The 24,178-nt window shown below is 45.4% G+C and overlaps 1 pseudogene across 1 annotated transcript in view; it reads left to right on the forward strand.

Annotated features, from left to right (window-relative positions):
- Positions 1–24,178, forward strand: part of LOC146869040 (coiled-coil alpha-helical rod protein 1-like) — a 206,051-nt pseudogene that overhangs the window by 43,550 nt on the left and 138,323 nt on the right. The window contains exons 4-6 of the transcript XR_014971950.1: positions 1,933–2,108; positions 18,091–18,226; positions 23,567–23,677. The product of XR_014971950.1 is annotated as a coiled-coil alpha-helical rod protein 1-like (transcript). The remainder of the gene's footprint in view (positions 1–1,932; positions 2,109–18,090; positions 18,227–23,566; positions 23,678–24,178) is intronic.

Genomic DNA, 24,178 nt, shown 5'->3' on the forward strand with positions numbered 1-24,178 from the left:
TTAAGACCTTTGTTGCTACATTCGGTCACAATAAAAACATATATGTAAAAATGCAAAATTAAAAAACACAATATGACATAATCCTATCTATCACTGTCTACCAAGGTACTCTTCAGGGAGAAATACAATAGACAAAAATATCTGTCATTGATTACCACACTCTAACCCGACAGTTAGACCAACTTGTGAGGTGTTTCAATGTGAAGCATCAAAGTCTACTGTCCATCAGTATATGGGAAAAATTGTGGATTTTTTGGAGGGTGTCGACGCGTTTCGAAGGAGTATTCAGATTAGGCCTTCTTTTTCAAGACCAAACATTATTTTTCAACTCCCGTATTGAAAAATCTATAAACATAAACATATACATATATTTAAAAGAACATTTAAACAAGGGTTATATTTCATCAAAGATGTTTCTATGTTTTATGCATCACGATTCAAATATGCCATCTCTTGTTATCCAACACTAGAATGGTCAATAATGCTAATCCAAACAATTATTCAAATCTATTTGCCTGATATAGTAGACCAATTTATTCGATACTTTAGGTACTTTAATGTCATATTGAAATAGAAAAAAGGGAAAAAACTTTTTTTGGTATGTGCCAATACACGACCTCATTCACTCTGGTGTTATTCACACCCTGAACAATGCACATTCATATGATCAAACCTCACAATCTCACTCAAGTGCACCCGAATACTCCAACTATCGTGATAAAGTTCAAGGTTCAAAAATTATTTTTAATCTTAGAGCAGAGAGGATATATCGTCCTTCCCCTTACCTCTTCCCGTATTTATGATGTGGGGAACCGACTAATTGTTTCTGATTGTTGGCCACCTTAATTCTTTTGGAAACGTGATCCCAGGTTGCTGTGATAAATCCTATGGAGACCAGATATCATTAGTCTACCCATAATGATTAAATCTCTAATTACGTTGTTATGTTTCATTAGTATGATATCTACCTGGTTCTTTTATTTTGAATTCCTATTCGTTCTCTCTGTAGTTGTTTGATGCCTTGGAGTGCCCTCTTTGGTCGCACCGTTCAGGCGTTAGCAGAGCTGAGAGGTCGGCTTGTAACCCTGTACTCGCCAATTGGGCAACCAAGTCACAGTAAAAATAGGGGTTTCGTGTGTTCACTGTCAGGACATGTAAAGTATGTGTCCTGCCTGTGTCAGATGTTGCACCCTGCCTTAGGCCTGTCCGATGGGTGACTTACACAGATGTGCAGAGAAAGTAGTGGCTTTGCCATTGTTTTCAATTGTAAAATAGGGCTAGCAGTGCAGGACTGGTCTGCAGTGGCGGACTGGGGGACTAGTTTTGCTTGGGGGATCTCCAGGGTGGCACAACCAGTGCTGCAGTCTGGGGTACCCCTCTAACTTACATGCCCTAGGTACCAGGGTGCCATTTACTAGGGAATGACAGGTAAGTTAGCCATTTCTAATTGGGTGCAGCCAATTCAACATACACTTTAGGGTCCGGGCACAGGCACCCAGGTCTGGTTAGCAGGCCTCCATGCACTCTCAGAGGTGAAAAACCAGCAGCATTAGTTGAAAACCTTTGGGGTGGCCATACAAAAAGAGGCATTTCCTTACATTTGGGGTTACACTAGTGGTAGCAATGCACTTTACATATGCAAAATGCACCACAATACAATGGAGCAAGTGGTTCCAGAGGGAGGATGTAGGGAAAACAAATTTGCAAATCTCCACCACACAGTCTTGTAACAGGCTAGGGATCCCATGAGATCAGTGACAGTAACGAGGAATTCAAATAATCCTCTCTGAAAGCCATCCAAACAACCATTGTCATAAGCTGCTTGGTAAAATGCTGCTGGCATCTCACACTGCTGACTTTGGTAACTTGATAATGATTTCTCCAGGTGGATGCTTCCAAAGAATTCCCTCCATGTTCTGCTCCTTTTTACAGCTTTCCGCAACCGCTGTGGCCCAGTGCTGCGAGGCGGACTCTCTGCGGCAGACTGCGCAAGCACTGCAAGCAGACCTTCAGCAGGAGCGTGAGCAGAGCAGACAGGAGGTCATGAAACTTCAGGAGCAGCTGCTCACATCCAGGCAACAAAAGGACAACCTGGCCGAGGAACTGAGGTAGAAGTGAACATCTTGTCCCTCTGGTGTTGCCCGGGCATTTAAGCATAGGTGACCGCAAGAAGTGGTTTGTAGTTCCAGTAATTCATGTTCCACCAAGCAGCCATCATTGAGAACTGAAATGTTCTCCACGATGAAACAAAAATAGTTTGCTTTTTAAACGAGTTGGAGAGTGTTGCTTTGTCTGCAAGTGTATGGGCTGCCAAAATATGTATTCATTGTTTATCATGAATGACTGATATGTATTGGTTGAACTGAGAGAATTAAGCATGTGCTACAACAATGTCTTAGGTGCTTTGTTGACCAGTATCAAAATGACTGACTCATCCTCTTGGTTGGTAGGAGAGTGGATACCATTTCCAAACTCAGACCTCCAAATGTCCGCCATCTTGTTTTTGTTCTTATGGATCACACCCTCATGAAGTTAACCATTACATTACCTCTTTAAAGCAAGCCCAAAAACAAGGACGTACACGTATAATGTAAGTAAATGTTATGTTACGTTAAAAGTATTTGTATAGCGCACATACACCAAGTGGTTTCTTGGCGCTAATTGTAAAAGGTATCCTCCTGCTCGTTGATTCATTCATAAGCCTGGTGGAACAGCCAGGTTTTTAGCAGTCTCCTAAATTGGGGGTAAATTGTCGAGAATCTGATGTTAAAGGGGAGAGAGTTCCAAAAGTGAGGGGCGAGGACAGCAAATCTTGATCCACCTAATCTATTGTGTATAAAGAAAGGAGTAGCCAAGAGATTAAGATGCGATGACCTAAGGTCCCAGGTAGGAACATATCTCTGGACCAGGGTGGAGTCTCCGGGCATGTGTTGTGGAGAGATTTGAAGATGAGACACCCTATCTTAAATGAACAGCATTCTGCTACAAGGAGCCAGTGTAGCTTCTACATTAGGGGGGGGTAACGTGATGCCATTTCTGCTGATGATAGATTAATCTAGCTGCCTAGTTTTGCTCCAGCTGCAGTCTTCTTATTAAATATGCCGGGAGGCCGAAGTAAAGTGAATTAGCATAGTAAATATGGAAGATGACCAAGGCTAGAACGACCTGGGTAAGAGCTTCAGGAGTAAGGAATCTACTAATCTTCCTGATCGTCCGGATCTGAAAAGAAACGGGTCAAGACCACCGTCCCAATCTGAGACTTCATAGTCAGGTTGCTGTAAATTGTGACACTAAGGCTTTTCGCTGATCTTGAGGGTGGGGTTCCCAACTCAGCAGGGCAAAAATTCGAATTCCAGGTATTTAGGGGGCCCCCCGACTCTTATCAGTTCTGTTTTATCCGAGTTCAATTTTAAGTGATTGCTATTCATCCAATTACATATGTGTAGCATGATTGTCTGAAAATTAGTGATGGAGGTAGCAGACTTGTCGATGGTGAGATCAGTTGCAGATCATCAGCGTAGTTGAAAGTGCACACATTTCTTTCACCTAAGGATTGAATTATTGGGAAGAGGAACAAATTGAACAGGTGCGGGGACAGGGAGGATCCCTGTGACACACCACATGTCAATTTGACTTGAGGAGCCGTGAATTGCGAAAGACGGACAGATTGAGAGCGGTCATCTAGAAAGGACGTGAGCCTTTTATGGGCCCAACCTGGATCCCTGAGTCCTTGACTCGGTCCACCAGAAGTTCATGGTCGACCGTGTCGAAAGCCGCAGCGAGATCAAGAAGCACCAGAGCCTGAGTGGTGCCCTTGTCTGCTTCTTTCCTCATTCCATCTAATACGGTCAGGATTGCTTCCTCCGTTGAGTGAGAGGGCCGAAAGCCCGCTTGATGGGAGTCAAGGAATTGAGACTGTTCAATAAAAGAGCAGAGACAGTTGGCAACATATGCTTCCAATACCTTGGCTAAAAAGGGGAGCAATGAGATAGGGCAATAGTTTGTAGGGACCAGTGGGTCTGTACCTATTTTCTTGATAATTGGAACTATTTCTGCCTCTCTAAGCTCTGGGAGCCAAGCCCAGGATAAGTGAATTATTCAATAGAGAAAGAGCGGTGTCAGGACAAGTGAGAAAAGTGTAGTAACGGAGGTCCACGCAGGTAGGTTGGCAAGAGGGCGTAAGCAAATGTAATTGGGAAAGATCCCAATAAGACACACCCTGTCTGAGGGTATCAGTGTATGTGAAAGTGGGACTGAGACCCATGACCTACTCCCTGTTGTGATAGTGAGTAGCAAATGTAAATGGGACAGAAACCCATGCAATGATGCCCTGTGTATGGGTGAAAAACGTATGTAGCCCGTGTAGGCACGTGTATGAGCGAATGGGGCAAGAACCCATTACCATCCCTGTGTAGGGAAGAATAAAGTGTAAAATTGTACACATGTGAAATGAAGAATAAAACCCTGAAGGTGTGTACTCAGAGTCCATGTACGAGAAATGATGAGCGGAATAGGCCCCAAAAAGAAACACCCTGAGAGTAAATTGGAGAGACACAACGTTATGCCACCTCCCAGAAGATATACCGAAATGTAATGTGAAGCAATGGGAATGGTAAGTGACCAAACCCCACAAACCTAAGCATCCACATAAATGAGCAAAATGTTCTCATATAACAATCCCATGAGAGAAGGATAGAAATAAATGTGGAAGAGAATCGTCAAGTGTAAGCAAGACGAAATGGTGTATACGTAATGGAAATAAAAATTACCGTTCACTGTTCAGCAGACAGCAGTGCACCATTCCTGGAAAGACCGGTAAAGTGAGGCACAATGTCCCTGCTTTACACCAGCCCATGTCCTTTTGAAGCCAGAAGAACCGCATAGGTAAAGCTGAGCACAACCCAGTTCCCACTGAAGTGTTAGAGCGACGTTACATATATGCGATCCATAAAGTTTCTTCCGTGATTATCATCAATGGACCCATGAAGCTCATTGTTGTAAACATACCGCACAACTTATGATGGAGGAAATTCCAAATGACACTCATCAACCAGCACAGAGAAACGTCGGATATGTTCCTCCGTAGCATTTGACAGCTTTACAGAGATGGGGGCACGCATCCTGACGCTGAGCCGGGTGGATCACGGCGTGCTAGAGCGCCAAACAGTATCACTAAGAAAATTATGACGTGTAGCAGCACAGGAGGGCTCGCTTGTTGAGATGTCCCGCGCGGCTCTACCAAGGAGGTAAGAAGCACGCGCAATGTAAAATGGCTCAAAAACGGAAATAACGGCCGAATTGCCGGCCAAGCGTTAAATTCTGAAGAGAGCGGCAAATGTAAGGGAACACACCACGGTGGCATTGTGAAGGCTAGTGGCAAAAGAGGAATAAGTGGAATGTAACAAAAAAGACTCAAATTAACGTGCAGAGCAGGACGAGAGTCAGCAGCGCGTTGACACCTAGGAACTCCACTTCAGACAACGACAAGTTGAAAAAACTGTCAATTACCTCATATGTGAGATCAATAAGTATGCTACAGCTGTGCTTCTCCCAAACACCAGAACACTGTAGACAAAGGTTGTTGCCAGCATCAATGTCAATTACCTCCCACATGAGCCTTTATAAAGATTACAACAGCTGGGCGTCTCCCAAGCACCGCAACACTCTAGGCGAAAGTTTTTGCCAGTATAAAACACACCCATGAAGACTGGAAACATAAACGCTGTGTTACTTGCCGTGAAAGGTTGTGGAATAAACCATTTTTCCCTACTTTGTAGACAGGACTGTACTCCCATGCTCCTAGACATTTCCGAAAGACCATGGAGTTAAATTGATTTACAATATGTAGATAGGCCAGTATGATGACAGAAGCAGTCCTTTTTAACTTCATAGTCCCAAACAAATAAACCAAAAGAACACAGTCTTGCCTAGGGCTGTCAAATGGTGATGGCACTGGTGGGGGCTGGAAGGCGTAGTTCTTCATCTTAACCTGTTTCTTGTTGTCTTCATTTCTTTTCTGTGTAGGACTTGTGTAGTAATTGACTACTCCGACGCAGGTGATTCTGCATGTGATTTATTCAGACACAGCTACACAGCAGACAGGAGCACGGTGAAAGCTTCCTCCTCCACCAACAGCTCCGCAAACGATTTAAAATGAACACAAACAATGGGTTACTAAGCAACCATAGTATTCTATGACACGGTAAATAGATAGACAGAGTAGAGAGATATAACATATCCTCTTTCCTCCCAACAAAAAACAAAAGAAAATAATCAAAACAAAAAAACTAGAATAACAAAACTACCACTTGATAAAGAAAAATATATATATATATGTAGTCACCTTTACAACACAGTAACTATAAAGAACATATGTTCACATTCTCAATTACGATACCTGTAAGGTACATTTCTCGATCTATTGCTTCTTCTTAGAGAACCATCCAAGATTTTTGCGTCTTGAGCAAGGTGAGAGGTTGAAGGTGAACATGGTAAACCCACAACCTCCTTTACCTTTACAATTTTGCTAACATTCCACCATTTTCCTCCATCAACTTGCACAGCATTCCTTCCCACCTTAGTAACCTGTACAGGAGGACCAAACTTAGATTCACCTTTGTTTACATGAAAAGGAGTTCTAATGCGGACAAAATCACCTACAAAGACATGCACAGATTTGACACCACGTTTGTTATCAAACCATATTTTTTGTTTATGTTGGGAATTGGAAACATTTTCATGTACCACTGTCATAAGACTGTCAGCATCAGGAACAGAATTAAGTAATCTATTCATCCATGCAGGTTTGAAACTTGTATTGGCTCTCCTACCTCTCAGAAGTTGAAACGGAGAGATTTTGGTTGTGGAGTGTGGGGTAGTTCTATAGAACCACAACATACTGTCAATTGAGGTAAGGACATCGGCGTTTCGAGATCTAGCCACTTAATGCAATCACCCACCACCCTGTTCATGCGCTCAACGAGACCATTAGATTGAGGGTGATAGAGCAAACTTTTTACATGCTTAATATGACATGAGCGCAAGAAACATTCAAATTCCGAACTAATAAATTGTGTCCCATTGTCTGAAACAACTGTATCGGGAAAGCCTTCCCTCATGAAAATCTCCTTCAGGAAAGAGATCACAGAACGAGATGAAGAGTCCTTGACAATTTTAAGTTCTGGCCATTTAGAAGAATAATCAATCATGACAAAAATAAAACGACACCCCCCTGGCAGTATTTCTAGTGGTCCCATAATGTCCAGACCAACCTTAGACCACGGTTCAGATGGACATTCTATGGGGAGAAGAGGAGGAGTTGTCACCTTCAAACCCTTGTCAGCTGTACGACAAATCACACAGCAGTCGATAAGTTGATTGATATCACTATCCATAGCTGGCCACCAGAAGGACTGACGAACCCTTCACTTAGTAAGCGTAGTACCCAGATGACCCTCATGTGCTTTAGAAATAATACTCTTTCTGAGGCTGTGAGGGGCAATAAGCTTGTCACCACGCAAAAGTACTCCATCCTCCACTTAAATTTCAGACTCGACTTTCCAAAAAGGTTGTAAAGGTTGTGGGAGCACACATTCTTTTGGCCACCCTGATTTAAATAATTCACACACACGTTGCAAAACTTGATCCTCACTGAGGGCTTTCACCCATTCATCAACTGAGTCAAAACCATGCTCATGAAGATCCATAGAGTCTACAAAACAATCTTCAGAGTCATCATCCCCAACCTCGCATTCAGAATCTTCCAACTTGCAATTGTCAAGTGGAAAACGCGACAAGTAATCAGCTCTAAGGTTTCTACTCCCAGAGATGTGCTGTACATCAAACTGATATTGCATAAGGCGAGAAACCCTGCGAAGTATTCATGGAGAACATGATTTCCCAGTACACAAACTTAATATACTGACCAGGGGTTTGTGATCAGTTTTTAAAGTAAAACGTTTTCCCCAAACATATGGTCGGAACTTTTCAACAGCCCACAAACATGAAAGTAGTTCCTTCTCAATTACAGAGTATTGTAACTCTGCATCTCTCAAAACTCTGGACACAAACTCAACAGTATTTTCCCCCAAAAGAGAATCTTGGGTTAAAACAGCTCCCAACCCAACTTGACTTGCATCAACTATGATACATGAAGCGAGGGTAGGATCATAAGGTTTAAGTGCCCCACTCTTAACAAGTGACGATTTCACGTATTGTAAAGCTGATTCACACTCATCCGTCCATGCAAAAATCACTCCCTTGCATAATAATGAACTAATGGGACGAACTATTGTAGCATAGTTCGGGACAAACTTGGAATAATATTCCAGCAAACCCAGAAGTGATTTTACTCCTGCCTTGTCAGAAGGTGTTGGGGCACAAGTGATTTCATCAAGTAAACCTTGCCTAGGCCTGATTCCATCACTGGAAATCAAATGACCTAGATATTCAATTTCATCACAAAGAAATTTGCATTTCTCTGATTTTACTACCACACCCTGATTCTTTAACACATCTAAAACTTCTTTGAGTAGTGAATTGTGTGAAGGAATATCTTTTGAGTGAATTAAAATATCATCCTGAAAGACCAGGACTCCGCTGATCCCACCTAACATGTTTTGCATCACCCTCTGAAACACTGATGCCGCAGAGGCAAGCCCAAACGGCATTCTTTTAAACTGAAATGTGCCAAGAGGTGAAATAAATGCTGTAAGATGACGAGAGGAAGGGTCTAATTCGATCTGATGATAGGCACTTGCCAGATCTAATTTTGAAAAATATCTAGACCCCTTGACACTTGATAGGAGATCAGAGATTTTGGGCAACGGGTGGGAATCGACCCAGATCTCCTTATTGAGAGACCTCAAATCCACACAGACGCGAAGTTTTCCACACCTTTTCCGGGCAACTACCAAAGGAGAAAGCCAAAGCGAGGACTCCGTTGTCTCAATGATCCCCTGCTCGCATAACATTTTAAGTTCTTTGTCCAAATCATCCCTCAAACTGAAAGGAACACCTCTCAATTTGTGTTTGACTGGAAGAGCACCTTCTTTTACTATGATTTTATGTCGAAAGCCCTTAATTGTACCTAAACTTTCCCCAAAGACAGAAGGGTATCGTTCCTTCCAACTGCCCAATTGTTGATCTTCTGTAATTACCAAGACTTGTTCACTAGTACCTGGTCTGAGTACCATTCCGAACAATCCTTGATGGTACCAACCAAGAATGTTAAGGCCCTTAACAGCAACATAAATCTTACCAGAAATGTTCCTGTCTTTGAAAACAAGCTCGTCTTCAAAAAAACCCCAAAAGGTCAATTTTTCGTCCCTCATATGAGACTGGGGAGCGATCAGGAGGTTGCAGTTGTTTGTCACCCCATGTATCATAAAACCACTTTTGAGTAATCATTGTAATTCTAGCCCCAGAATCAACTAAGAGATTGATAGCTTTACCACCCACTATAATCTCTACAATAGGATCCACACATTCAGATTAATCATTAACGTAAGACGGTCAGTAACCACTGAAATGATTTCAGGATCAGAATCCTGATCAGATTCAACAATACAGGCAACAGATTTGAGTGGTTTTTTCCTTTTCATGCAAACTTTAGCAAAATGTCCTATTTTTTTGCAATAATTGCACGTAACATTTGCTCCTGGACACTTTGCACCTTTTTGATGAGGAGGGTTTCCACAACGGTAACACATATTCCTTGTAAACTGAGCTTGATAAACACTGTTGCCTCCACTAATGTCTTTGCGTGAGCTGATCTTTGTCAATGAAGATTTTGACGCATTTTGTTTGTCTTTACCCTGGCTAGTAATAACATTAACAGATTCTGTAAAATTGTCCTCCAGTTCTTTTAAAGAGGTAACCGAAGTCTCAATGCTTTTAGCAATTTTTATAGTTTCATCAAGAGTGGGATTTGCTAGAGATAGCAGTTTCTGACGAATCTGTTTATCTTTACAGTGGCATACAAACTGATCACGGATCAATGGTCAGTGAAATTTTCGAACTGACATAAAGAAGCAAAATTACGTAATACTGAAATGTACGAATCCACGTCTTCACTTTCACTCTGTTTGCGTTTGAAGAATTTGTGTCGTAACACCATTAGACTGGGTTTTTTATCAAATCTTAACTTAAGTTTTGCAACAGTATCTTGAAACGCATCTACAATTTCTTCAGGAGGATAAATAATTTCCGGAAGGTGTTTGAAAATAGAACGTCCTTCAAAACCAAGGGCATGCAGAAGGAGATATTTTTTCCTTTCACTTGAAAACCTGGATGCACCAATGGCACCCAGGTAGTTTGAAACGCATCAAACCACACCTCCCACCTGACAGGAGGTTCTCCTGGAGATTCTAAAAACGAAGGAGGTGGAGCTACGGATTGCATAATGTTGACCAAAAGAGGTTATGTCTTTACCTAGACTTTAACATGTAAATTGAAAAACAACTTGGAGTACACAATTTAACACTTAATGCATGAATATACATGAAAATCATAAGAACATAACCATGTGTAGACACAAGAAAACTTATTTTCATAAGGTGTGAACATCAACTTCCAAACATAAAAAAATATTTGTTGAAATCTCTCCTTATTAACTAAGTGTACACATAAATTGAAGCAAATAAATGTGAAACTAACTTAAATACATGTTTTGCAATGTGTGAACAGGCTCCTTTAACACACTAATGTATGCAACATCAAGACGTGCTGATCGTCGATCAGCAGAACAAGTAAGTTCCTCTTTTTTTAATTTATTTCTGCCTTTGCTTTTCAAGTGAGGACGAAAGACGTGCTGATCATCGTGTGATGACAGCACTTTTAATGCATTTACATCGTTGATCGGCTGAGATCGTTATATTTTTGAAGGGTTAAGACGTGCCAATCGTCGTGATTGGCTGGATTGTTGTATTTGGCCTGACGAGGTGAATAAACGCTGTTGCGCGTTGATCACGTTGATGATGACGCGATGTCCTGCAAACGAACGTTGTGGATTCGCGGCCTAGGTCAGGCAAATCAGGCGGATCTGGGCCTGTAACCGTCCGTGTGCAACTGCGGTGATCGGCCAGTGCTAGGTTAACTGCGCAAGTCCGGGGAAGAGACGTTGCAGTCTTTGAACAAGCGAGAGTTTCCTTCGTGCACTGGTAGGAATGTTAATTTCTAAACATCCTTTACATCTTTAACACTTCTTGTTACTTAAAACTTGATTATATCAGCCTCTTTGCGCGATTCAGTATGTGAAGACTTTGCGGTGAAAGTCTAACGTGGTAATCCTTTCTAAATAAATAAATAGTCTTACCGCAATCCGTCTTAACAAAGAGCTTGTCACTCAGCTTTGCGCGCGTAGTCCGAAATGTGACTGTGTAGCACTCGATCTTCGCCACAATAATTGTAGTAATTGACTACTCCGACGCAGGTGATTCTGAATGTGATTTATTCAGACACTGCTACACAGCAGACAGGAGCACGGTGAAAGCTTCCTCCTCCACCAACAGCTCCGCAAACGATTTAAAATGAACACAAACAATGGGTTACTAAGCAACCATAGTATTCTATGACACGGTAAATAGATAGACAGAGTAGAGAGATATAACAACTTGTTTCTTCCTTGTTGTCGTCTTTGTTGTTATATGTAAAACACCCTTGTATCTTGATATCTTTTCTTCTTGTCTGAGAGGAAGGTCTTTCACTCATGTAGACGTCTTTGTTGTTCTGTGTAGAACAACCTTGTATCTTCTTCGCAGATTTTCCTTTCTTGTGGATACCTCCTCTCTTGAAAATTGTGGTTATTGCCACTAGTTTCTCTAGGTTGCGCCATCTCCAGGTCCTTTTTGGTTCGCCAGTTTCCTGAGATCTGCTAGTAACACCTAGGTTCGTCACCAGCTCGCCACCAAATAAATGTAGTATCGGAGGTCCACGCAGGTAGGTTGTAATTAAAGATGATTTATTCAAGCAGGTAACATGTTGAATTGTTCCAGTACAACAGGTAGTTGAGTTGTGAAGGGGAGCCCCACCAGGAGCAGCATGCCTGCTTCTCAGCCCATGCTCAACTGTCCCTTCACCTCTCAGGCACCCAACATTCCGAGGCACATCATGACTCCAACATTCTGTTGAGCACACAGCACAAAGACTGGCTGAGCAAGAGGTGTAAATCACATAAGAATAAAAACGGCAGAATACTACAAAAAGCTTGATATAGAACAGAGATGAGAAGATCAGGGCACTAGAGAACCTGCACCAATCAAACTAGTACAATGTTGTATATGAACAAAAATATGGTGCAAAGAGCCAGGGACGTGACCTTCATGCGTCCCTAATATTTGGTGTCACCCCAAAAAATGCACAAGACAGAAATAGCTCAGCACACACTGTGTGCTGAGCTATTTCTGTCTTATACTACAAAAAGCTTCCCTCAAAATGTGCGGGGGCAGCTATCGGCAGGAGTTCCAGATCTAACTTTGGTCAACAGATCCAGAAAGACTTCTCTGCTAATGATGGGAAACTGATGCAGAGAGTGAGAGTTTCTGAGGGCAGCTGGCTGGGCACCAGGAGTGGAATTACCGGATATACTGGATTTAATGGTGATGATTGTATCAATAAAAAAGGTGTTCAGGGAGTTACACAGTGACTGGGTAAGAGCTAATTTGACCATGACTCTGTCCAGATTGGATAGATCAGCAACAATTGCGAATATGTTTCTGGATTTGTTTGTTGATTTCAAGATTTTATTAGAGAAATAAGTGGCCTTGGTTTGAAGGATAGAGTTTTTCTATTGTTTGAGTTGAGTTTGGTAAATATCTTTTTTTATCTGAAGAGTAATTCCATCTCCAGATACTTTCAGTACGGCGTATCTCTGAGCATTGTGTTGTCTGGCCGTTTTGACTTTCCCGAGAGGGGCATGGATATCACTGGTGGCCGCTATCCATGATTTAATATTTTCTACATGTTGGTTGACCAGAGACTGTGTAGTAGGCACCGTGGTTGCCAGGAGATTACAGAAGGCGTTAATTTTGGTACGATTTCAATTCCTCACCATTCGGCCTGCCTTAACTTGGGATTTGGCTGAAGTCCGATTAGTAAGGGAGAACTTCATTAAAAAATGATCGGACCAGGTGCATGGAGAAACCATCAGAGTAGATAACGTGAGGTTTAAAAGTCCAGACTTAGTCAAGGTTAGTCCTTTTATAGGAGTGGGAGATGTCACATGTTAAACGCAATTCAATCCATTAAGTATGCCAGTTCTGATGAACTTGGGACACCCATCTGTAATGCCAAACTTAGATCTCCCCTGGACCAACGTATGTACCGTCACTTTCCCAGGGAGAGAATATCAGTTCCAAACTTATGGAATATAACATATACACAGCACTTCCTAAGGTGGGCAAACTTTCAACACTCCCCCCAAAGGCAAGGCAAGAAAACAATATACAAAGGTACTTTGCGCATCACTTGCCAGGAGTAGAACAACTTCCTATAACACAATTACCTGCTAGAAGTGAATTCACCCATCCTTCGACAACAGAATACTTGGCCAAGAAGAGTCCACACCTCCTGCTACAAGGAAAAGACGAATTCAAACATATGGAATATATAAATTTATTAACACAATACTTCAATCACGGGCAGGCCGAATATATAATGATCATGGCAGACTCTCACATATCAAATAACCGATTGAAATACACAATCAAAGCAAATATATATGTAGAAATATATATATGTATGGATATAAGAATCAGAAAATAAGAAGGAAAGGAGAGAATCAGTAAAGAATCAAGAGACAGTTAGTAGCAGAGACACCTCACCTAATGCTTCATCATTTCACCCCACTTCGCTCAAGGGGAGTCCATTGCTTGAACCGGGCGAAATGACACCAGCCTCTACTCTTCTGTGACAGCACGTCTGCTCCACGGCGTGAACTTCCACCAGGCCAGTGTAGGCTCCCCTTTTTAATACAAATTCAAATACAGCGAAGCTTCTAGCAAGCCTCGCCCCCTCGATCTCATGAGAGCCCGTACCAGCCTGCTCCAAGGCCACAGCAACGGTCGATCAGGCCCTTGCTATGGCTACGAGACAGACCATGTACATTCCTCTGATAAGAACCAGTTCTCTCTAGTCAGTAAAGTGTGAAAACAGGAAAAAGAGCAGAACATGCCCTCTTCACAGCAAATGGCTTCAGCATGAAAATGGAGTTAGTTAAGCCATGCACACAGAAAGGCCCAAAGCAAGATGGAATCAGAAAAGCAAGGATGACATGAAACCATGTCCAAGGCAATAGTCAGCACTGCCATAAAGCAAGGTAAAGTCAGAAATCAGAATGACATTAGACCACGTCAAAGCCAATAGGTCAAAGTCATAATTCACCTAACCCAAATAACATTATACGCTTAATCCCTCAGTATACAACATTGAGCACATGTGTGCACGATCACCCACAACACTGCACCTCAACATCCCATACCTTCTATTCTTGGAAAGACTATTCCACTAAAAGACAGAAGAAAAGCAGGCATATGCAAACCCATTCTACATTAAGGCTAAGGTAACATAACACACTTAAGTCAGTACAAAATGGTGGTGGTTGAGGGTCATCATAGGGTGTCAGACCACAAAAGTGGATCATTCACTACACCATCTCATCATTAGCCCAGTAGTTGAAATAACTGATTAGAAGAATTTTAGCTTGATTGATTACTAAGTGGGTGTTGGAAAACGAGGCAGCATCTGTGAGGCCTGCACAAATAACATGACTACATTTGTCCTTCACTGGGAACCAAACACCCAATTGTAGCGCCTGACTCTCAGAGAGTAGCGTTGCAGAGCAGTCTGAGGCTTACTCAAGGGAGGTGGTGTGGGCTAATTATCGCCATTTGCAGGTGCACAAAGATAACACTCAATAATTGATTGTCCAGTCTGTACTTTGCTTTATAAAAGTAAGATTACATTTATTAAACACACACACTACTCAATACTATGCACCAATTTACAAATATTCATAAGCTGTTGGAATTACTTTGTGACATTGCATAACATCTCCACCCCTCCCGCAAAGGGGGAGTGGGGTCTAGTACCACCACTCCCATGTATGCACATCAACTTGCCCCCAATGCAGATAGTTGAACATAACCTGGAGCAAGGGCCCTGCGCACTGGCACCATCCCAGTGGCGACCCACCCCATTACCTCAACAAGCATTAAAAAGGGGTAAACCTGCCTTGGTGACACATGACTCTGACTGAGCATCTCCTGCTGACCATAAAGTATGCACCTCTATATCTTAAGGGCTAACAGTCTGGGGTCTTCACCTAAGCGCAGCAGCAAGAATCCATGTTTACGCACACTTTAGAATGACAGTACTCATCACCTTGGTTGATCATTTGAATGCATTGCAATTACAGCCCCTAAAGGCATCACAGATGAAATCACAGGATTGCGCATATACAGCCAGACACCCTAGCAGGACTGTCTGGCAACAAAGCCCCACTTGGCTTATGACATCTCCTTACACATGTGACTTACAGTCCCTTCAAAAGAAGTACTCCTGGCAACTACACTTCTCCTGCAGTGCGCCTCTTCACTTTAAAAGGGGGGGAAGACTGCGCTCCTCCAGCAGCTCCCCCACCACCTTTTCACAAGTGAGGGTGACCCCCCTCCTCTGGGGGTCACAAAGCACCAAAACGGCAGATTTCCAAATGCCTGGCGAGGCATTATGTGGCGCTTCATGCTCCTCTTTACCAGCCCCAGCCACTGGGAACACTCTCCTCCGCTCTCTGGGTCTCTGATTCAGCAGGGTGCATTCTTCACTGGCTCCCTGCGCCAGCCTTTCGCCTGGCTCTCCTCCGTGGCCTCTCTTCTCCCTGCGCAGAGGTCACTGCTCCTGCGCACCGGTCCTGGGCACTTCTTCTGGTGCTGTTAGGGTCCTGGGGGCAGTCAGGGGGTCTCTCCTTCCAACTGCCCATTGCGCCAGGCTCCAGCACCTTCAGCCTCAGCAGACCACACCCCAGAGAGACTTCTCTTCCTGTGCAAGCACTTTTTAAAAGTTGAGTAGGGGGCTGGCAGGAAGTCCCTGTTGGTCCTATCAAACAGTGACCCATCACGTCCCTGCCCCTGCTCCCTGCTTGTCCAGCCTCTGAGCTTGTTCAAAATGGCGTCGTCCAGGGTTTCTGGCCACATGTCTCTGAAGCCCCTTTCGCCCACGCTGGCTTCCCTCCTTGGTGCAGCCTGGTGCCTGGCACCCAGTGACAGCTGGTAATTGATGAACCTGTAGCCCCTCCCATCTTCTCTTCGTGGAGAGGAGGCCCTAGCTTGTGGAAGAAAGGTTATCAATCCATCCAGCTCAGGTCAGCCCTCAGCCTGGGTCTGGTCCTGGCTGGCTCAGAGAAATATGACAGTTCTGGATGACCCAAAAGCAGTACAAATATGACTTTGGACTCTGCAGAATACTTATTTTCACATTCGCTACATTGGACTTAAGTGCGTGTCTGGAATCTGTCGGCCTAACGGAAGTTAATCTAGCCATGGGCCCCACATCCCCATAGGGGAATAATGAAGTGAAAACACAGTAAAACACACTGACTTTCCCTGGCATGTTTCTTTTCAGTGTATAAAGCCTATTCCATGTCACCACCCAATACTGCATAAGTCCTGCCACACCATTCACTTTGTAGCTGCTCCTGGACTGCGCATGCTAGGAATCTCCCCTGCGCAGCCCGTACACGTGTGCACACGCATGTACACATGTGTCTGCATGTAACCAGCCTGGTGTCCCTTACTCCAGCTGCTGCGCAGTGGCCTGGTCCAGCCAGGAGAATACCAGTAAAATCCCCATGCAGTCTCTTACATCCTGAGTTCACTGTGGGTGAGTCCCAACATATGAGGCTCCCCCACAGTAAAAGCTCCACAATTAGGTGCTCAAAAAGCGAAAAATCCGGGCGGCCCATAGTGTCAGAACCACCTTCTAACAGTGGGGTATTTGTTCACCCAATAGCTGGGAGAAGTGAGGCATATTATAGGGGGGGTCTATAAATTAGCACACAGATCAAAAGGTAAGAGCGGAGTCCTATTTAATAATTATGCTTTTAACTGAAGTGATTTCTAGAGCAGTTAGGGTAGTAAACTTTAGCTTTTGACTAATTATAGCAGCAACCCCTCCCCTGTTTTCCCTGGTGCCCTATTCGCCTGGAGAATGTACTAGTTACTAGGGAGTGCGACAAGGAAGTCTGGATTAGACTCCTGAGAGAGACATGTTTTGGTTAAAAAGAGTAGATCTGGTTTGGCCGAGTCCAATAAATGAAATATTTCCAGTTGATGTTTCGCCAAGGATCGCGTGTTCAGATCTGTCGCTGTGAGTTTGGTCGTCCTATGGCTGCTCTGCCTATGGAAGGCATCTTCAGTCCTATGATTGTCTTGTCGGTGAAAGCGATCTACAACGGGGCGCAGCTGGTTGCGTTCAGGAAGATGATCGCTAAATTTCATGATCTCCAAAGTAACCAGTCTAGAACAAGTTGTGGGTTTAAGTATATGGTCGTTAGAATACAAATGTTTTAATTCGGACATGGAATAAATTAAAACATGTGACCCGAAACCTGGACATAGAATAAGTTAAAATATGTGACCTGAAAACAGATCTGGTGTTTCTTGTTCTTTTCTAGCATTCAATTCTGTTTCAGCTGAACACTTGGGCACCAACACAACAAACACAATGTGCATGAGCTTCTACAGTGGCCTCTGACACTCTGCTGTCAGAAGTGTACTACACTTTCAGAACGCCTACAGACTATGTAAATGGTTCCTGTTTAGGTTCATGGTACTTAAATTAGCTCCTAGATATCATAAAAATCTGGCATGTCTCCGACCATCTTGGACCAGCATTTGGCAAACAATCTTGATGTAAAGTGACTTCATTTATCATTACAGTTTTTGTGAGTAAAGTATATAGGAAACTTTCTGCTCAGTTGGTTTCCTGTTTCCTCTGCTGTTCTTGGCATGACAAAGGCTTTTTTTTTTGTACACTTGGTCTTGAAGACTTTGCTTTAATCTTTCCTACCTCTTGTTTGTCATCATGCCCAAAACGTAGCAAGGTCACCACAGAGCTGGACACCCAGAGCGCCCTAGTACAGCAGCTAAGGACGTACATTGGGGAGGTTGTGCCGGACAACAAGAAGGCAGAGGAGTGGAGGCGGGAGAGAGAGACCTTTGTGGGCACAGTGCAGGTAAGGAGCAGTGGGACTTACGCTGCAGGTAAGAAGCAGTGGGACTTACACTGCAGGTTAGGAACAGTGGGACTTACAGTGCAGCTAAGGAGCAGTTATACTTACAATGCAGCTAAAGAACAGTTATACTTACAGTGCCGGTAAGGAGCAGTTATATTTACACTGCAGGTAAGGAGCAGTGGGACTTACAGTGCAGCTAAGGAGCAGTTATACTTGCAGTACAGGTAAGGACCAGTTATAATTACACTGCAGGTAAGGATCAGTGGGACTTACAGTGCAGCTAAGGAGCAGTGGGACTTACAGTGCAGCTAAGGAGCAGTGGGACTTCTAGTGAAGGTGAGGAGCAGTGGGACTTCTAGTGCAGCTAACGAGCAGTGGGACTTACACTGCAAGTAAGGAGCAGTTCTACTTAAACTGCAGGTAAGGAGCAGTGGGACTTACAGGGCACGTAAGGAGCAGTTATACTTACAGTGCAGGTAAGGAGCAGTGGGAACTATAGTACATGTAAGTAGCAGTGGCACTTTGGTGGAAGATCTTCCAGGGGTGGTTCATAGGCTTGGAACCTGATAACTATATATTTTACACATCAATCAATCAATCATTTGTAGAGCGCACTACTCACCCGTGAGGGTCTCAAGGCGCTAGAGGGGGTGGGGGGTGACGCACCTACTGGTCGAACAGCCAGGTCTTGAGGAGTCTCCTGAAGGTCGGCAGGTCCTGGGTCTGTCGCAGGTGGATGGGCAGTGTGTTCTATGTCTTGGCGGCGAGGTGGGAAAATGACCTGCCGCCGGTGGTCGTTCAGTGGATGCGTGGGGCGGTGGCGAGGGTGAGGTCAGCGGAGCGAAGCTGGCGGTTCGGAGTGTAGAAGGTGAGTCGTTCGTTGAGGTAGGCTAGTCCGGCGTTGTGGAGAGCTTTGTGCGAGTGGGTGAGGAGCTTGAAGGTGATCCTCTTGTTGATCGGGAGCCAGTGCAGGTCTCTCAGGTGGGCGGTGATGTGGCTGTGGCGGGGGATTCCGAGGATGAGGCGTGCGGAGGCGTTTGTATGCGTTGGGAGTCGTTTCTGGAGTTTGGCCGTGGTTCCTGCGTAGAGGGCGTTGCCGTAGTCCAGCCTGCTGCTGACAAGGGTTGGGTGACCGTCCTTCTGGTTTCGGTGGGGATCCATTTGTAGATCTTGTGGGGCATGCAGGAGGAGGAAACAGCGTTGACTTGCTGGGTCATAGAGAGCGTTGAGTCCAGGATGAACCCCAGGTTGCGTGCGTGGTTGGTGGGTGTAGGGGCAGCTCCCAACATGGTCGGCCACCAGGAGTCGTATCATGCACAGGGGGAGCAGCCGAGGATGAGGTCCTCCGTTTTGTCAGAGTTCAGTTTCAGACAGCTGGTCTTCATCCATTCTGCGACGGCCTTCATTCCCTCGTGAATGTTGGATTTCGCAGTGGCCGGGTCCTTGGTGAGGGAGAGGATCAGCTGGGTGTCGTCGGCTTATGAGATGATGTTTTGGTGGTGCGCTCAGACGATGTCGGCGAGCGGTGCCATGTAGATGTTGAAGAGGGTCGGGCTGAGGGATGATGCTTGGGGTACGCCGCAGGTGATCATGGTGGCTTTGGATCTGAAAGGGGGAGGCGGACTCTCTAGGCTCTGCTGGTGAGGAAGGAGGTGATCCAGTTCAGGGTTTTGTCACGGATCCCTGCGTCGTGGAGGCATGTGCGCAGGGTGTGGTGGTAGACGGTGTCGAAGGCGGCCAAGAGGGTCCTGATGTCGTCGGTGGCGGCGATGAGGGCGGTTTCGGTGCTGTGGTTGCTGCGGAAACCGGATTGGGAGGGGTCCAGGATGTTGTTCTCCTCCAGGAAGTGGGTGAGTTGTTGGTTTGCGGTCTTCGGAATGACTTTCGCCGGGAACGGGAGCAGGGAGATGGGGCGAAAGTTCTTGAGGTCCTTAGGGTCCGCCTTGGGCATTTTGAGTAGGGCGTTGATTTCTGCGTGTTTCTAGTTCTCCGGGAAGGTGGCGGTTTCAAAGGAGCGGTTGATGATCTTTCGGAGTTGGGGTGTGATGATGGCTCTTGCTTTGTTGAAGATGTGGTGGGGTCAGGGGTCGAAGGGTGAGCCGGAGTGGATGGTTTTCATGATTTTGATGGTGTCTTTGTCGTTGACGTTGTTCCAGGAGAGCAGGAGGTCGGTGTGTTTGGAGGGCGTTGAGTCAGGGATGTCGGCATATTTCGTCGGTGTCTGGGTGTCGAAGCTGTCGTGGATGTCTGCGATCTTACGATGGAAGAAGGTGGCCAGGGAGTCGCAGAGTTCTTGCGACGGCGGGATGTTGTTGGAGCTGGAGTTGGGGAGGCGTGCTCTTTCACAATGCTGAAGAGCTCTTTGCTGTTGTGTGCGTTGTTGTCGATGCGTTCCTTGAAGAAGGTCCTTTTTGCGGATCGGATGAGTTGGTTGTGCTTGCGTCTGGCGTCCTTGAGGGCTGCGTGGTTGTCTGATGTCTGGTCTTGGCGCCTCTGCTTCTCGAGTCTTCGGCAGGTTTGCTTGGAAGTCTGGAGGTCGGCGTTGAACCAGATGGCTCTGGTGTTGGTGCGCCTGTTTGAGGGATTCCTGAGCAGGGCGAGGGTGTTGGTGCAGTTGTCGATCCATTGTCTGAAGTTGTGGGCTGCTGTGTTGGTGTCCGTGGGCTCAGATGGAGGGTCTCAGGCGAGGGTGGTGATGAGCTGGTCTTCTGTGACTTTGTTCCAGCTGCGGTGTGAGATTCGATGCGGTTGGCTGTGCTTGGTGTGTTTCTCGAAGGAGAAGTGGATGCAGTGGTGGTCGGCCAGTGGAGTTTGGTGGTGTGGCTGAAGGTGACGTGTTTGCTGCCGGAGATGATGGGGTCGAGCGTGTGTCTGGTGGAGTGGGTGGGAGTTGTGACGAGCTGTTTGAGTCCGAGGTTGGTGAGGTTGTCTATAAGGATTGTGGAGTTGCTGTCGTTGGCGTTTTTGAGGTGGAAGTTCAGGTCTCCGAGGAGGATGTAGTCTGTGGAGGCGAAGGCGTGAGTGCTGATGAGGTCGGCGATGGAGTCGCTGAACTGTGGTCGGGGCCCGGGGGTCTGTAGACAAGGGATCCTCTTAGGGTGGTGGTGTGATCGACGTGGATCTGTAAGTGTAGGTGTTCGGCCGTGCTGAGAGAGTCTTCGGTGTTGGTCGAGATTCTGATGGTGTTCCTTAGGACGATGGCGATTCCTCCTCCCGGTTTGTTGTTGTTTCGGTCCCTGCGGGTGATCTTGTAGCCGTCTGGGATGGCTATGGCTATGGCTATGTCGGGCGCAGAGGAGGCGTTCATCCAGGTCTCTGTCAGGAAGGCGACGTCCGGGAAGGTAGAATCGAGAAGGTCCCAGAGTTCTATGGCGTGCTTGTGGACTGAGCGGGTGTTGAGAAGTATGCATCTGAGATTGGTGTGGCCTGCTTTGTTGGGATGGGCAAGATGCGCTGGGGTGCGCTGGCTGGTGTAGCTGCAGTTTTGGCAGGTGAAGGGTCCGTGGGTGAGCTTCGGCGTGGCCTGGTAGCAGGTGGAGATTCGGTCGGTGTTGAGTGCATGGAGGGAGTTGGCGTCTTATCGCGTCGGGTGTCTAGGCGTTCGCGGGGGACAGGGGGTCTGGCGCTGGGCGCGGTCCAGGTGCGGACGGGCGCAGACGGGCTTGCCTTAGGTGCGCCAGCGGCACAACCGCGCAGCGGTCTCCACTAAGTAGGGGTGGGGGAGGGAGGAGGAGCAGTTAGGGAGGCGGGCGGGGCGTGGACGGGAAGCCGAGGGCAAAAGGACGAGGGACACAGAGATGAGGCAGCGGGGGCCAAAACAAAAAACCAACAGGACTGAAAAACAAAACGAAAAATAACCAGACAAGGCAAAATATAGTGACACAATCAGATAGAATAAAGCAGGAAAAACCAGTACCGGCACCAGCAAGGTGCAGACTCGAACCCTGCCTTGGAGGACCGCAGGCAGAGGACAGCTTGGAGTAGCTGCGGGGAGGGAGCTGATCCCTGGCCGAGAGTCAGGGGTCAAGTCCAACACATCTGGCCAAGACAGAACACAGATATTTCTGTGAGTCACAGTCATAGGGAGGGTTTGTTGAATGACTGCAGTCGAATAAAACATCCGCCTACAGGGGATGGTAGTGATATGGTTTTGGAATATGTTGTATAGTGCAGGTGTTTGAACACCAAAAACAATGCAGTGACCTGCAGAAGGGTGGAGTGTTTGTGGCCGATGAATTCTAGAGGGGTTGCATTGTCCTCATTCGGTGTGGTGTTAGGGATTGTCATTGAGCACAGAGTGCGTTCGTAGTAGAGCCCCATTAGGGTGTTGCAGGAAGTTGGGTATGGTGTTTAAACCTAGAAGGTGTCTGTGCTCGCTTAAGAAAGGAACTTGTGTGGTGCATGTTTTGAAGGGAATATAGTGTTTACAACGCTATCTCCACAAGGCAGTACTATTACAACGCGGTTGTTACAATGACCGCCTTGTTACCACGCATATCATTACATCACAAGTCATTACTACGACTTGCTGTGGGGGGCGCACTGGTGTTGGATTTAAAATCCAACACCTTCCCTGCTGTTGCACAAACTGGAGTAAGAATAGTAAATAATACTATTCCTAAGTCCAGAGCGCCCCCCTACAGCAAGTCGTAGTAATGACTTGCGAAGTATTGGTATGCGTTCTAACAACGTGGTCATTGTAACGACCGCGTTGTAATTGCATGCAATGTATTCGCATGCGTTGTAAGGGTATATATTCGTTTTGAAGGCATAAGACTAAGCACAGGGCCTCCTATTGGGCGGAGTGTTTCGATCGCTTACTATGATGCAGTGCTCCCATCGGCCAGTGTGTTGATCATGGTGTTTGATCTCAGAATGCCATTGTAATAACTTCCTTTTGGGGTGGGGGCGGGCTGATTACAGAGATAAATGCAGAAACTATGGCATTGATATATTAATAGACTATTGTGTGGTCCTGTATTGAGTGTTAATTTGTTTTTGACTTTCAATGAGGAAGAGCAGTCTATTGGCCTGCTGCTGGGTGAGCAAACACATTTCTTGACATCCAGTTTGAGTTTGGAGGGTGTTGGTTACTCAGCAGGCCTTCAGTGGGGGGGAAGGTGGGTGCGGAGTGAGAGAAATGTTTACTGTATAATAACTGAGAAATATGTTGCGTGGGTCTCCTTTTAAAGAAAGCTGCTGGCCTCTGCTCTCCTCTGGGTGGGAGTTTCAGTTCGAAGTGTAAATGTTGCTCAAAGATTCACAGATAGTTTGTGCTTTTTGTGTTGCCATGATGTTTGGAGTAATACTTTACTTGTCCCCGCTGATGTCTTCTTCCAGCACCTGGAAAATGAGCGCGCTGCCCTAAAGACCACTACAGAGCTTTTGAATGTCCGTCTGTCCGCATTGACTGATATCCTGTCCATCCAAGAGCTGGAGCTTGGCAAGAAGGTACCATTACACTTATAGGGTTCTGTTTGCAGCATTGTGGGCAGCGTCTTGGAGAGCTATTCAAATCCCGCAAAGATCACAGCAGCAGAACCCAACATTCCCTGGGCATTTGGCCTAGTACACCCTCGACTCTTTGAAGGATTGTACAGTTAAACATGATAAACCCTGATCAAAGGCCAAATCTCTTTATTCTGTTGCAGTTAGGCGGCAAGTTTCTTGTTTAGTTCATGGTGACAGGATAACTCAATTGGGCTGAGGTGTGCTGCGTCAGCCAATTTGATTTTTAAATTTCTCTAAAGTGGTATTAAACATAAAGTAAACTTAACTGGTTATATTTGTCTAGCTAATATTTCCAATCTGGACAAATATTGAATTTTGTTCTGTTCTACTAATCATCAAAGTGACATTCAGACTACCAAGCTGCTCAATTCTTGTCCCACTTGTGATAAGACAGCTGAAGTGTACTTTCCAACGTTGCTTTTTTCCCATCCCCACTGTAAC

This window comes from Triturus cristatus, chromosome 1_1 (assembly GCF_964204655.1).
Source record: "Triturus cristatus chromosome 1_1, aTriCri1.1, whole genome shotgun sequence".
Lineage (NCBI taxonomy): Eukaryota > Metazoa > Chordata > Amphibia > Caudata > Salamandridae > Triturus > Triturus cristatus.